The sequence below is a fragment of the Mirounga angustirostris genome, unplaced genomic scaffold, assembly GCF_029215605.1.
Source record: "Mirounga angustirostris isolate CCGP_5_RB_7025 unplaced genomic scaffold, mMirAng1.0.hap1 SCAF_13, whole genome shotgun sequence".
NCBI classification, from domain to species: domain Eukaryota; kingdom Metazoa; phylum Chordata; class Mammalia; order Carnivora; family Phocidae; genus Mirounga; species Mirounga angustirostris.
The window spans coordinates 3,105,356-3,118,115 of record NW_026991721.1 but is presented as its reverse complement, the minus strand read 5'-3'; the positions used below and the strand labels follow the sequence as shown (position 1 = coordinate 3,118,115).

At 52.2% G+C, this 12,760-nt stretch overlaps 1 protein-coding gene across 1 annotated transcript in view; it reads right to left on the bottom strand.

Annotated features, from left to right (window-relative positions):
* The window catches only part of SHANK2 (SH3 and multiple ankyrin repeat domains 2), a 500,779-nt gene that overhangs the window by 129,950 nt on the left and 358,069 nt on the right, over positions 1 to 12,760 (bottom strand). The gene's annotated exons all lie outside the window — the stretch shown is intronic.

The following is a 12,760-nucleotide window of genomic DNA, read 5'->3' as shown; positions in this document are numbered from 1 at the left end:
TAGAAAAAAGACCTGAGCACTAAGAGAGTTCGTGCATGTGAAATCCTCCAAACGAAGCCTGGCACGCAGGGAGTGCTCAGGACACGGGAGCGTTTCCCACTGTTACCGCCATCGCCGTGGCTCATGTTATTTGCAGCCCCAGCACACGCCAGCTGGAAGTGAAGTTGCTGGTGGCTTTGAGTTTTGTCACTGGGGGCCGGGGCCACCTCCCCTCCCTCTGCTCTCCCACATCTCCTGCCAGGATGGGCCCAAAGATGGCCACTTACTAGGGGCTCACTGAATGCCTGTTGCTTCCACCCCAGGCGGGGTCGGCAGTTTCAATAAACACAGATTTGCCACAGGACCCTGCAAGTCCACTCGGAGGTGTGCACCCCAAAGAATGGAAAACAGGGACTGCAACATTTTGTACATGCACTTTTACAGCTGTATTATGCATGAGAGCCAAAGGTGCAAATGACCGGAACGCCCATCAGTGAACGAATGGATACACAAAATGTGGTTTAATCCACACAATGGAACGTCATTTGGCCATAGAAGGAATGAAGCTGTGATACGTGCTCCCCCGTGGGGGAACCTTGAAAACATTCTCGGCGGAAGGAGGTGGAGGGTGGGGGGGGGATTGGAAGTGGCTGCTAATGGGGACGGGGTATCTTTTTGGGGATGAAAACTGTTCTGGAGCTAGAGAGAGAGGATGGTGGCACCACACCGTGGGTGCACGAAATGCCCCTAGATTGTACATGGTAAAGTGGCTGAATTGGTAAATTTTATGATACGTGTATTTCGCCACAATGACTAAGATCTGCACGTGTATACACACGTGACCAAATGCATCTCTGAAAGACACGTGTAAAGAAATAAAAACCTGAGAAGATAAACATTACAACAAACAGCCCTGTCTCCTGGCAGCATCATCTGACTTTTTCCTCTGGCTTATCCATATTCCCAATGCTACCCGGGCGGGCATGACTTCCGCCAACCCTGAAGGAAGAGCACTCTTGGAAAAACCAGTTACCAGGCCTACATGGGAGCAGAGTTTACTCCCAACCCCTAACATTTTAAGAGCAGAGGCACACATCCTCCTGGAAAGTCCGTGGGATTTGAGTGGGTATTGGAAGAGAGTTCTGGAACTTAGGGAGAGGGACTGGCTTAGTGTGGTTCTCTCTGATGAAAGTCAGCAGGCCCCTGTGTCTCTGTCCACTTTTCGAGGTGCTGACTGGGGGTGGCGTATGAGGGAGGTGGTCTAGGAGAGACGAATCACCCCTCCAGCATGGAAGTTTCCAGCATGTGCTCTCAGGGCTTCCTGCCGTCCTCATGGAGTCAGCTAACCTCTGGGCCAGGCCCAGAGCTCGCCAGGAGCTCACCCATTCCATCAACAAACATAAATTAGGCTTCTGCTCTGCACCTGACTCTGTTCTCCTGGGTGCTGGGGTGACCCCAGGCTCTCGATGAGGGCTCTGCCCTCGGAGGGGACTTGGGCTCCGGAGGGGAGATGTTCAGCCCACACATCATGTGTTACATAAACCCCGTGCATGGCAAAGCCGAGAAGAGAAACGTCCCTGTGTAGAGGCATGCAGTTTGTGGAGGTTTGTGCCCTTCAGATGAGGTTGGTCAGGGAAGGTCTGGAAGAGGAGGCGTGGGCAAGAGGCACCCAGAATGTGGGAACCAAGTGAGCAGGCAGGGTGGGGGAAGGGGAGGGAGGGGATGTGCAGGGGGGAGGTGGGGAGGCTGGGGGCTGTAGGGCCTTGTGGCCAAGGTAGGAACTGGATTTTACTGAACAGTGATGATGGGAGTCTCCCTAGAGCTGGGAATGGAGCAAAGACTGGGAGCACAAGGGAGAACCTGGGACAGCAGCCCAGGCAGGGACCGGACTCTCGAGTGACTTCTCACCTGAGCATGAGCATGAGCAGAAAGGCAGGGAGCTTGGAGGGTGGCACTGGGCCACGTGGGGGCTTTGTGACTCTGAGCTGCTGTTTTGACCTCCCTGGGCTTCACTTTCTCCACCTGAGAAATGAGGATGGTGTCACAACCCACCTCCCAGGGTTCTGGCGAGGCTTCTCGGAGGTAGCACGCACGGAGCACATAGTGGTGTGGGTTTAGCTGTGGGAGGACGATGCTAAAAGCACAGCAGGAATGGCATTGGGTGGGGGGGACGTCGGTCTAATGCCCTTGCCTGGGAGAAATCCAGAAACTCCATTCCTGTATCAGGAGCCACAGGGCACTGGCCTGTCCTGGCACCGCCCTGTTTGGGCCCAGGGGTAAGTGTGAATGGCACTGGTTCCTGCAGATCAGCATTCTCCTGCCTTCCCTCACTTACCATACCCCATCTCTCCAAAGCCCATGCTGGGCACCAGGGTCCTCATGGGGCTCACACCTGACCTCAGCATGGCAGGTCCCATGGGGGAGAGGTTCCTGGGCAGTGACACCCTGCCTTGGCAGGGAGGGGGGCCTGGCCTGCTCGGGAAGGCTTGCGTCCCTCCCAGGGCTGCACAACAGCAACATAATAGTAATAGTCCCTCTTGCATACACTACTTAGCTCATGCCCCGCTCTTTCTATGTGCCTTAGACTTACAAACTCACTTAACCCTGGGGAGGCTCTATGAGATAGATGCTCTTATTCCCACTTTGCAGGTGAGAAAATCGAGGCACAGAGGGGTTGTGTAACTTGCTCAAGGCCACACAGCGCACAGTTGGGGCAGTTAGATTTGGACCCAACAGGGCTGCCTCCTAGGACCATACCTTGAATCCCTGCTCTGACCTGCTTCTCGAGGGCAGCGGGCTCCGGTCTGCCTCCACCTCCCTTCTCCAGCCACAGAAGTCCCTGCTAAAACACTCAAGTGAGCTTGCCTCCAGTGACAGAGTGAGGCCCCACGAGTCAGCTCTGCATTTAAGGCCCTCCCTGACATGGAGGCCCCATCCTCTTCATCCTTCCTGGGCCTCCTGACATTTCCCACACACTTCTAGGTGCTCCTGCCTCTGAGCCTTCCTCTAGGCTGTGCCCTTCCCCTGTGGTACCTTCCATCATTTCACAGATCCTGACTGTGTGCCTGTCATGAGCTGGGCTCTGGCTGGCTCCTTAGGTCAGTTCAGGCAGGGACAGTGACACGCATTGTGAACAGGTGTCTCGGGGACTGTCAGGGAGGCCTCCCTGAGGAGAGGCCACCAAGCAGAGATCTGAGGGTGAGCCAGTTACACAGGTGGAGGTGGGAGAGGGGTAATGGAGAGCACGAGTGAGCAGTGTGAGCAAGTGCTGGGGGTGGGAGGAAGTGTGGCACGTTTGGGAGACCAGGGAGAGAGGGCCAGGGTCAAGGCCCATCTGTCGTTCCGGGCTGGATGTGTGTGCCACCTCCCCAACTTGTCTGAATAACCCATCCCTTCCTCTCTGCCCCAGCCCTGAGGCCCAACAGAGGTTTCTGGGCCTCCCTCCCCACTCCACTTGGCCACGCAAGGGCAAAGATGGCCTCCACTCATCTCCATGACTGGGGGCTGAGCAGAGAGGAGGTGCACTGAAAAGTATGTTATATGAAACCAAAGGTCCCAGCTAGAGGGAATCAGAAATTTTGCCTGTGGGTGACTGGTCTCATGGCACCAAAGCAAGGAGACCACTCAGGATTTTATACCATGAGATGGTAACTATGGCTGTCCACTCTCCCGTCCCCAGCCCTTCTCTTTTTAACTCTTCTTATAGTTGGCGTGCACACACTCTAATTCCCAGGACTGACAAACCCATCAATTAGAAGATCCGACAGGGCATTTAGCATGAGGCCTTCCTTCAGTTCATTTGCCAACCTAACCACTTGTATCATGAAACGCCCCACAAAAGGGCGCTGCAGACAGAGACAAATCAATGCTAACGAGAGCCTGCTGAGCATACTGGGAGATGAGTGAGTGGGAGGAAGGGAGGGAGGGCTGGCAGGTGGAGAGGACCCAGGAGGGCTCCTTTCAGGAGAATCAAGAAGCATATCAGAGAACCCCAAACCAGCTCTCGCCTCACCATGCCTCCTGCAGACCTCACCGCATGTGGACTGGGGCTGGGTCTACAGCATCCTCCTCGGGCTGAGAAAGATGGTTATAAGATTATGTCTCAGTGACTTGAGACTTGCCCAGGGCATCAGAAAGACGCAAGCTTGGGAGTCAGCTCTCCCTGTGGGGCCTTTAGCATCCATCTAATCTCCATCACCTGCAAAATGAGCATAAATGCGTACTTCCCAGGAGCGTCCATCATTGAACACAGGTTTTGGGGCCTCTGTTAAGCATCAGGCATGTACTGGGTGCTGGACACACAGTAGGGACCAGGTCAGCAAGCTCTCCACTGCAGGGGAAGGCATCCTCATGAGGCAGATAGTTGATCACTCAACACATATGACGATTCTGATGGTGGAAGAAGCACACTGTGGAGTGACAGTGTCAGGGGCAACCAGAGGGGGCCCAGGGAGGCCCCCTGGGAAGGTGACGTGTAAGCCCAGACCTCAGTGATGAAGTGAAAGCCAGCTTGGAGCACAGGACGCTGCAAACACTCAACCCATATTGGTCCCTTCACCCCTCCTCACAGGAGAGATTTCCCCACCAAGCAGACAGGCACTCTCACCAAATAAGAAGCTGTGGTGCCCAGAAAGGCCAAGGACACAGGATGCAGGGGTGGGAGGTGAAGGGAATGAGAGAAGAAGCACCAAGGCCTCCCACCAGGCTGCTTCTCCTGGGCCGGGGTGTGTGTGTTGGGCGGGAGGGGGGGGGCGGGGGGGGGAGTGGGGGGGCGGTCAGCATCCTCCCTGCTCTGTTTCAGCCCCGCGGAGAGCTCTCATAGCCAGAGGTTCAGCACCACGGAGAACTCCCTGGAGAGGTTCAGCACCGCGGAGAGTTCCTGCTGACCATGTCTTACTGCTCCCCGCCACTGACCAGCCACACACAGTTGCCCCAACTTAAACTGACATTCCAGGCCCTCCCTGGACTGGACCCAGTCACCCCCAGCTCCATAACATTCGGCCACTCCCCAAATCCACCTTGAATGTTCCTGACACCCAGAGCTCTCCCTGGGACCCTCCCTCCTGAGTTCTGCCTATAGAAACCCCATGTACCCAACTAAGCATGGTGCCAACACCATCTCTTGCACAAAGTCCTTTTTCAGATTTATCTTGGGGCCTTCACCATACCCTGCTTTTGCCCCCTTCCAGACTGTGAGTTCCCAGAGGGACTGAGTCTCATTCATGTCCTTTCTCCCCACAGCACATGCCAGCCCAGCACCTGAATGAATGAAGTTGCAAACGCGACTTGTACGATTGCTACCGATTGCTGAGATCCCACGCTGTCAGGAACCATGCTATGTGCTTCGAACACATTTTTTATTTATAGTTTAAGAAACTGAGGCCAAGGGATGAGAGCTGTGCTCAAGTTCACATTCAAATAGTCAAGTGACAGAGGCTGGATTCAAATCCAGATCACATGGCACAGCCGGTGCCCTTGACCATGGCTCCTTCTTGTCTCTATCCAACCCAGTGCACTGCCATCTGCCAGGCCTACGGAGCCTTGAGCACAGCAGCCGTGGTCCCCTGAAGTGATTCTGAATCTTTTTTTAGCCTGAAATTGAAATCACTGATGCTTCAAATTAGAACCCCAAAATGAATGAGCCAAGACTTCAGATTTGCAATAGCTAAGATGCCTGCATCTACCTTCTCAGCAGGGTTCTGGGCTGCTCCTCAGCCTGGACCACCTGTTCCCAGTCAATATGGAGGACAAAGTGAACTAATCTCCAGGCACAGAAGGGGCTATAGCTGGCTATGTGCAGGAAAGGGGTCCAGGCTCCCAGGCTCTGCCCAGAGCAGGGGCCTCTTTAGAGCCTTGGAGAGCAAAGACCCCAGTGCTGTGAGACCCAGATAGTGAAGACCCCAAGGCTACGAGCCTCGGAAGGGCACAACCATTTGCCATGGGCATTGGCATTGTCTGAAGGCAATCAACGGACACAGCTGCGTTCCTCTGTGCTGACTTTTATTTGCTACTGAAGTCATCACTGAGAAGTGGACTGGAAGCTTAGACCCCAGCAAGGCTGGGCAGGGGGATGGAGAGGCAGGTCAAGATGGCCACGCTTACCCCCCGGCATTGACCCAGGTGCCAGCAGCCCGAAGCAGGGGAGCTGGCGTGGGACGCTGGCCGGGGGGGCCCCAGGCCTTTTCCAAAATGTGTACAGCAAAAAGGCACATAGCTTCAGAACAGAAACACTCCACACTTGGAGAGACCACAGACAGCCACAGGGCCCTGCTTGTCTTTACGTGAAACCAACAGAGCTTCACAACTGAAGTATCAATGTGACTCAAAGTCAGGAATTCACCGGTTGCCCTTGTTTCCTGCTAATATCAGCTGGCATTGGGTCTTAACTTCCTTATTGAATCAAATACTCATTTAAAATTACTTGAATAAGACATTAAGAATTTGGGGGGTGGGGTGGGTAGAGTTCCCAGCTTGGCCATGTGGGCACCAGCAGGACATGTGATGAAGCCTCTCATGCTATCCTGAAAGGCAAGGCAGAGAAATGTGAGCCGGGTGGTGTGGCTGAACAACTGGGTAGAAGGGATGCTGGCACCACGGGAACCACAGCAGGGCTCTGGCCTCAGCCCTGGGATTTGCGGCTGGAGGGCAAAATGGGAATCAGGAAGAGAAATTCCAAGATTACCCAAAAGCCAGACTCATGCCAGAACAGAACTGAGCAAGGCAGTGAGGGAGCGCCCTGGGAGCAGAGGTTCAAGCCAGATCTGGAGGTATGCCTGCCAGGGATACTTGGGGCTTGGGGGTGGGGCGGGGCAGGTGCCCGCACTAGCCGATATGTCGTCCACGGAGAGGCACCGAGAAGCTACGGCCAATGCGCTCTTGGCTGGAATGTACTTGGCACATGGTGACTGACTGTGCTTGGCACAGGGCAGATGTGCTCTGTAACTGCTCCATGCTTGAGACGGTAGTGGCAATGATCCACCTGCCTTTATTATAACGTACGGCGGCTTGCTATTGTTACTTGTTCAACTAACAGTTATTGGTTCCCTCTTCTCAGTCAGGCATCATGAATGACGATGAAGGACAGGATGCTCGTTGACAGCAAATGCTGATGGAATGCTAACTCTGTGCCCAGCACGGCTGGCCCTCGGCCTTCTCCTAACTAACAGGACCAGCACCCACGGCAGTCCACATGCCCAGAGCTCATGGCACATAGCTCGTTTTGGTGACTGAATCCTCACAACCACCCCTTTTGCTGATGGGCACCCTGGGACCCAGGAAGCATGTGCTGATCAATGACGTGCAGAGCGACTGATCGGCCATAACCTGAACTTTGTCTCCTCTCCTTCATACAAGTTAATTTTGAAGCTGGGGGAGGCTGGCAGATTACCACCAGGCTTTAACAACTGTTCGTAGCTTCAGCCTGGTTACAAGTAACGGTTCAGGCAAATGTGTGCTAGAACCCGTGTTAGGTTTGTCAAGTCCCATTCTCAAGTAGCAGCCAAAGAAACATTTTATAAGATACTCAAACGGTCTCTCAGGAAAACACCGGGGCATCCCTCTTAGCGTCCTCACTTCAGTGCAAACTGAGATTATAAAACAGTTGTAGGCCATCACTAGTGCAAGCATTTAATACGAGGAAAAGTAATTAGCAAACTCAAGCATCACTTTTCAAGGATGAAGGATATTGCTGCCTGGTTTAATTGCAAGGGAAAACCTATTTACGGAATTAACACAAAAACGAGATTGGCCACTTCAGGGCTAAGAAAACAATCACAAAAACCATAGGAGCCTCCAGCATGGCATCAGGTTGGTGAGCAATGGCCCCAGGAAAATAATTAACACCCAGGAAAGTGTTCTCGTCCTGAAAGCAAACAGCAACGCCTTGGCTACGGAGGCTGAGACACCACTCAGCTGCGTGTGACAGCTTCTCCAAAGGAATATCTTTCTATTTATGAAATTAATACCTGTCAGAAAAGTGAATGCTGTCATTTTGGAAATTCTGAGAAATAGACAAAAGTCTGAAGTAAGAGACAATGATCACACACGACCCCATCACCCAGGGGTTAACATTTCCTTTCCTCCCCCCCGCCCCCCGCCGAGGCCTATTTTGGGGACAGGTGGTATAATTTAGATGGTATCGTGCAGATAATTTTGGGTCTGCCCTTTTCACCTAATAGAGGTGATCAGTTCTCATTAGTATCGAAAACTCCTTGCAAGCCTCATTTTGAAACACTTTCTTGTGGATCCACGATGGATGCACGAGGTCCCCTTCTTCATTTATTCTGCTTCTGCTACACTGTGGTCTCTGTTCTGCCTGTTTTCAGTTCTTTCCCTCAGAATGGATTCCTAGATGTAAAACTCCCCGATTCGGCTTTACAGCTCTTATTACATACTATCACATCGATTTCTGAAAAGTTTATGGCGATTTATTCTTTCACATAGCAACATATGAGCGCTGTCACCGGCGACGGGTATAGTAATAAAAAAAAAAAAAGCATTTGCTAATTTGAAAATAAGAATTGGCAGCTCATCATCTGTTTTTCTTCTTCCCTCTGCCCGTTTATACATCAAGCACATCAAAGCGTCTCTCATGAACCTCTGAGCTGTGGCATCATGGAGTCAGGCAGCCCAGGTCAGAATTCCAGCATCTCCACTTGCACGCTCCATGACGGTGGGCAAGGGATTTCACCTCTCTGTGCCCGGTTTCCTCATTCCCCATGTCCTCGTAACACAGGGAGGACAACAGATGCCACTTTCTGGGCTCACAGTGAGGGTCAGACGGGATTGTGGGGTGCTTGGGCTGATATACCCCCGGACACTGTCTTGGTTGTGTTTGTTGTGAATGTTGTTTGCCCTTTTGAGGTTAACTGTTTAGTTGTATTATGAGCAATTCGAGAGATAGAGGATGTTTTTGTCTAAGAAAGTGATGCAAGCAACAAAACTTGGGTTTCGGGATGGGCAGTTTGTGGAAGGAAGACAGCCCCGGTGTCACGACAAGGAGATGAGTGTGGGGCCTGCTTCTATCCTTCAGTTAAAATGCCAAATTAAGAGGTTCAGAAAGCCAACATGATCAGGCCAGCTGGTCATCGCCCTGCCTGATGCTAGAACCCTTGGCAGCATCACTGAAGTGTCCTAAAGACACCACGCCCAAGGTCCTGCCTCGAGACTCTGACTCTGAAGGTGTGGGCTGGTAATTGGGTCTCTCTATAAATAAGGACAGGAGGCTCTGATGCCCAGCCAGCCGTCCAGTGTGGGGAGTCCCTTGCAGGACCCCAAAGGGACATCCCCAAACCTCCACGTCTCCTTAATTACTGGGTGCAAAACTGTCATCTGCGAGCCCTCTACGTCCTCCTTATGATTCCTCGTAAGTAGCGTCTCCTGCCCCATCTCATGGGGTTGGGGAGACCTAACCAAGATGATCTCAAGGAAAAAGCAGATGAAGCCTTCAACAATCTGTGCCTGGAGGCTGATTCTCCCCCTAAACTCTTTACTTTCAATTCTCCAACAAGCTTCTATCATTATTAAACCCAGTTTGAACTGGGTTTCCTGTTGTAACCAAAAGGGATGTGGGACTTTTATCATTCCTGGCTGCTGGAGTCCTCATGCTTGCTTACATGTGATGTGCAGGGAAAGAAAACCTTGCCCCGAGTCCCCTGCTCACTTCTCCCCACAGCCCGTCACTGACGCCAGGACCCACGTCTCTGCAAGCATCGCTCTCCCAGGAAGGACTCCGCCCCCGCTGCCCTGCCCACTCCCACTGCCTCCTAAAGGTCTCTGGGAAAGCCCCAGAGGCACCAGCGATCCAGAGGATTCCAGCGTATCAAGCTGATCTGAAAGTGGTCAATACACATGGTCTCTGGAGCCCCCACGTTCAAATGCCCACTCCTCCTTCTCCACTTCTGAAATGAACTTTTATGACAACCCATTGGCTCACTAGCACCCATCGATCTCACTGTAGTTCCTGGTTTCACGGTAACATTGTACATGGAACTCTACTCGAAGTTTTTGCTTTTCGGCAGGAGCAGGGCGGGGGAGGGGGGCGTGGTCAGCAAAGAGACAGTCCCAACGACAAAGGAGCAAACTCCTCCCCAATGCTAAGGCAGGAGGGACGTAAATTCTGGAGGGTAAGCACCCAAGAAAAGCACGCACAGTAGGAAGCCCTTCACAACAGGTGCGGGTGACCAAGTCCGAGAAGGAAGATGACCAGCAAGATGACCAAGTCCAAGAAGGAAGAAGGAAGTTTCGCAGATGCTCAGGACTCTGAAGAGGAAAGATTCCCATCAAAAGTTGCCCCTTGGTCTCCACGTTCAAACTGCAGCATGCGTTTTTAAAGGGAATATAAACAGCTGACATGCCTTGAGTTTCCTTCCAAGAGCAGGGAGAGAAGGAGGCTGGCCCAGAGGAACATGGGGCGACAAGGACAATTTGCCCTCACTGACTATCTTTGCACGTGGGACCCTGCGCTTCACCAAGGCTCAGAAACCCCATTGATTCCAGGGATGGCTTCTGGCCAAAATCAAGATTCACCCGAGACCCATGAGTTCGTTCAGAAGAACACCACCACCCTCCCCCCTGAGGTTGAAGCTTTTCAATGGAAAATGTAGAAAAACTGTCTTTTGGAAAATGCAAGCACCTCTAAGGCTGGAAGTGATTTTACTACCCCAGGGGTGCGATCCAGTAGCTAGGAAAACGCCTCAATGGAGATTCTCAAGTCTTTTTAATTCAATCACCTAAAAGAGACTTTCTGAGTCCCTTGAGTAGCCTTGGAAATGCACTGGGTAGGTCAGGGTTCCAAAGGTCCAACCCCTTGGTCCCCCCATTAGCATAGGACCCACACACACACGGGGTGGGGGATGAGGCGGGCTGTGAAGGGCTCACTCCTCCTGCAGGTCTTTGGGACACAATAACACCAACACAGCATTAATGCATCTCAGGGCCCACCACTCCTAGAATCCTAGAATTCAGAGGTTACCTCGAACATAAACCTGTTCCAAAATGGCAAATATATTTGCATATCAGAGGTTAAAAGCAATGTCCAAGGAGCTGCTTTGACAGCAGAAGTACACACACCCTTCATGCCCCCAACTTCCACGGAGGCGACCATCTGACTGGGTGGCCTGCCTTCTCCGCCCGGGTCAGGCACGTGCTGCGGAGTGTCCACCCACCCAGTGCAGCTCTGCTTCCCCACGAAAGGGAAGGGCCCAGCACACGCTCCGAGGCGCTCCCACGTTTCCCTTACTGACTAGTTTATCGAGGAAGCAATCCCATGAGCCTAACAATGGGGCACACGCTTGTATCTGCAGCCTTCATTTATTATTTAAAACCAAGAACCAGCATCGCCTGTGTCGACCTATTGGAGCCTCTGTCTCTGGGTCTCTCTGTCTCTGTCATACACACACACACACACACACACACACGGTGAGGAGACTTACATCACAACTACATCCTACAGAAGATGATTCAACCAGTCTCTGCATTTTCGTGAGGTTACAAATCGAGTTAACCCATGAAAGCGCAGCAGGTTCCAGTCTCCACCATTCTGGGTAATGCACCCAAGGTCTCATCCGAGCCAGGCTCTGACTGGTCAATAAGAATTTAAATTCAGATTCCAGCAAATAAAATGGGACCAACACAAGATACCTGGAAGAAGGTAAAGCACCTGCTCCATTTTCCTTGGCTCGCCCTCCTCCACAGCCTTTCCTTCTGGATTTCCTTCAGTCCACCAGCCTCGAGAGGCACTAAGGAGATCATGAACAAACCTGAGCTCAGCAGCACCCTGGGAAGCTCAGGCATAAGGGGGAGACCGGCTCTCAGTGGCCAGCTCGCCAGGGTCTGGGTCTCCTCTGTATAACGAGCAAGCGTCTGGCCCAGTGGCAGGGCCACCCTGTATCCACCCCTTCTACCCGCCATGTGCAGATGTAGATGAGACAGGGCTCAGAATGCTTTTCCAAGAAACATGAACTCCCAAGGAGGGCCACTGGAGCAAACCGAACCCCTTAAGAATAATTTTTCCAAGGTACAACATGCTCTTTTATTCTTAATATTTCTAAAGAGTAACAGAGTCCTTTGCACAACAAGACTGAAAGTAATACCTAAACCCGCAAAAGGCAGGGAGCTCGGATGTGCTCACAGCTCGGACACCTCACACACACCACGGTGCTAACTCTAGCAAAAGCTCAAGAAACATGGCACTGGGGTCTAGTGGGATTCTTCAAAGGAAGAGAATGCTCCCTCCTTTTACCAACTAGCAAAAGCTGGTTTTCAAAGCATCTGGATTTAATAATTTCCTTTTTGTGCCAACTGCCCGTCTTGCACGTGCTCCTTGGTCTTTGAAGGCCATCATCTGCCTGGCCAGTTACTGCAACGTACAGATCAATGGTCTCTCAGCCACCAAGGTTACAGACCTCAGGCAAGCAAGAGCCACAGCACAGCACCCTCCATCCTGCCCTGAAGGCACAAGAATGGGCAATGGCCCCTACTGGTGTTTATTTGTACAGCTACAAGTGAACCACACATAGATCCATGTGCATCCCCAACATCACGGAAACCATGTATCTCTTCCTTCTACCTTCTACTTCAAGACCAATGGCCAACTTCCATGAACATTTCCACCTCCCAAGAGTTACAGCCAAGGCCTTAAAGACAATCCAAACACACGAGTCCACAGGAAATGGCATCCACAATGGATGGATCAGGAAATAACCAATCGACACGGGTCCACGGCAGCCTCCGTGAGTCCCCCTAGGTCTGGCTCAATGGCCGCGCTGCTAAAACCATGGAC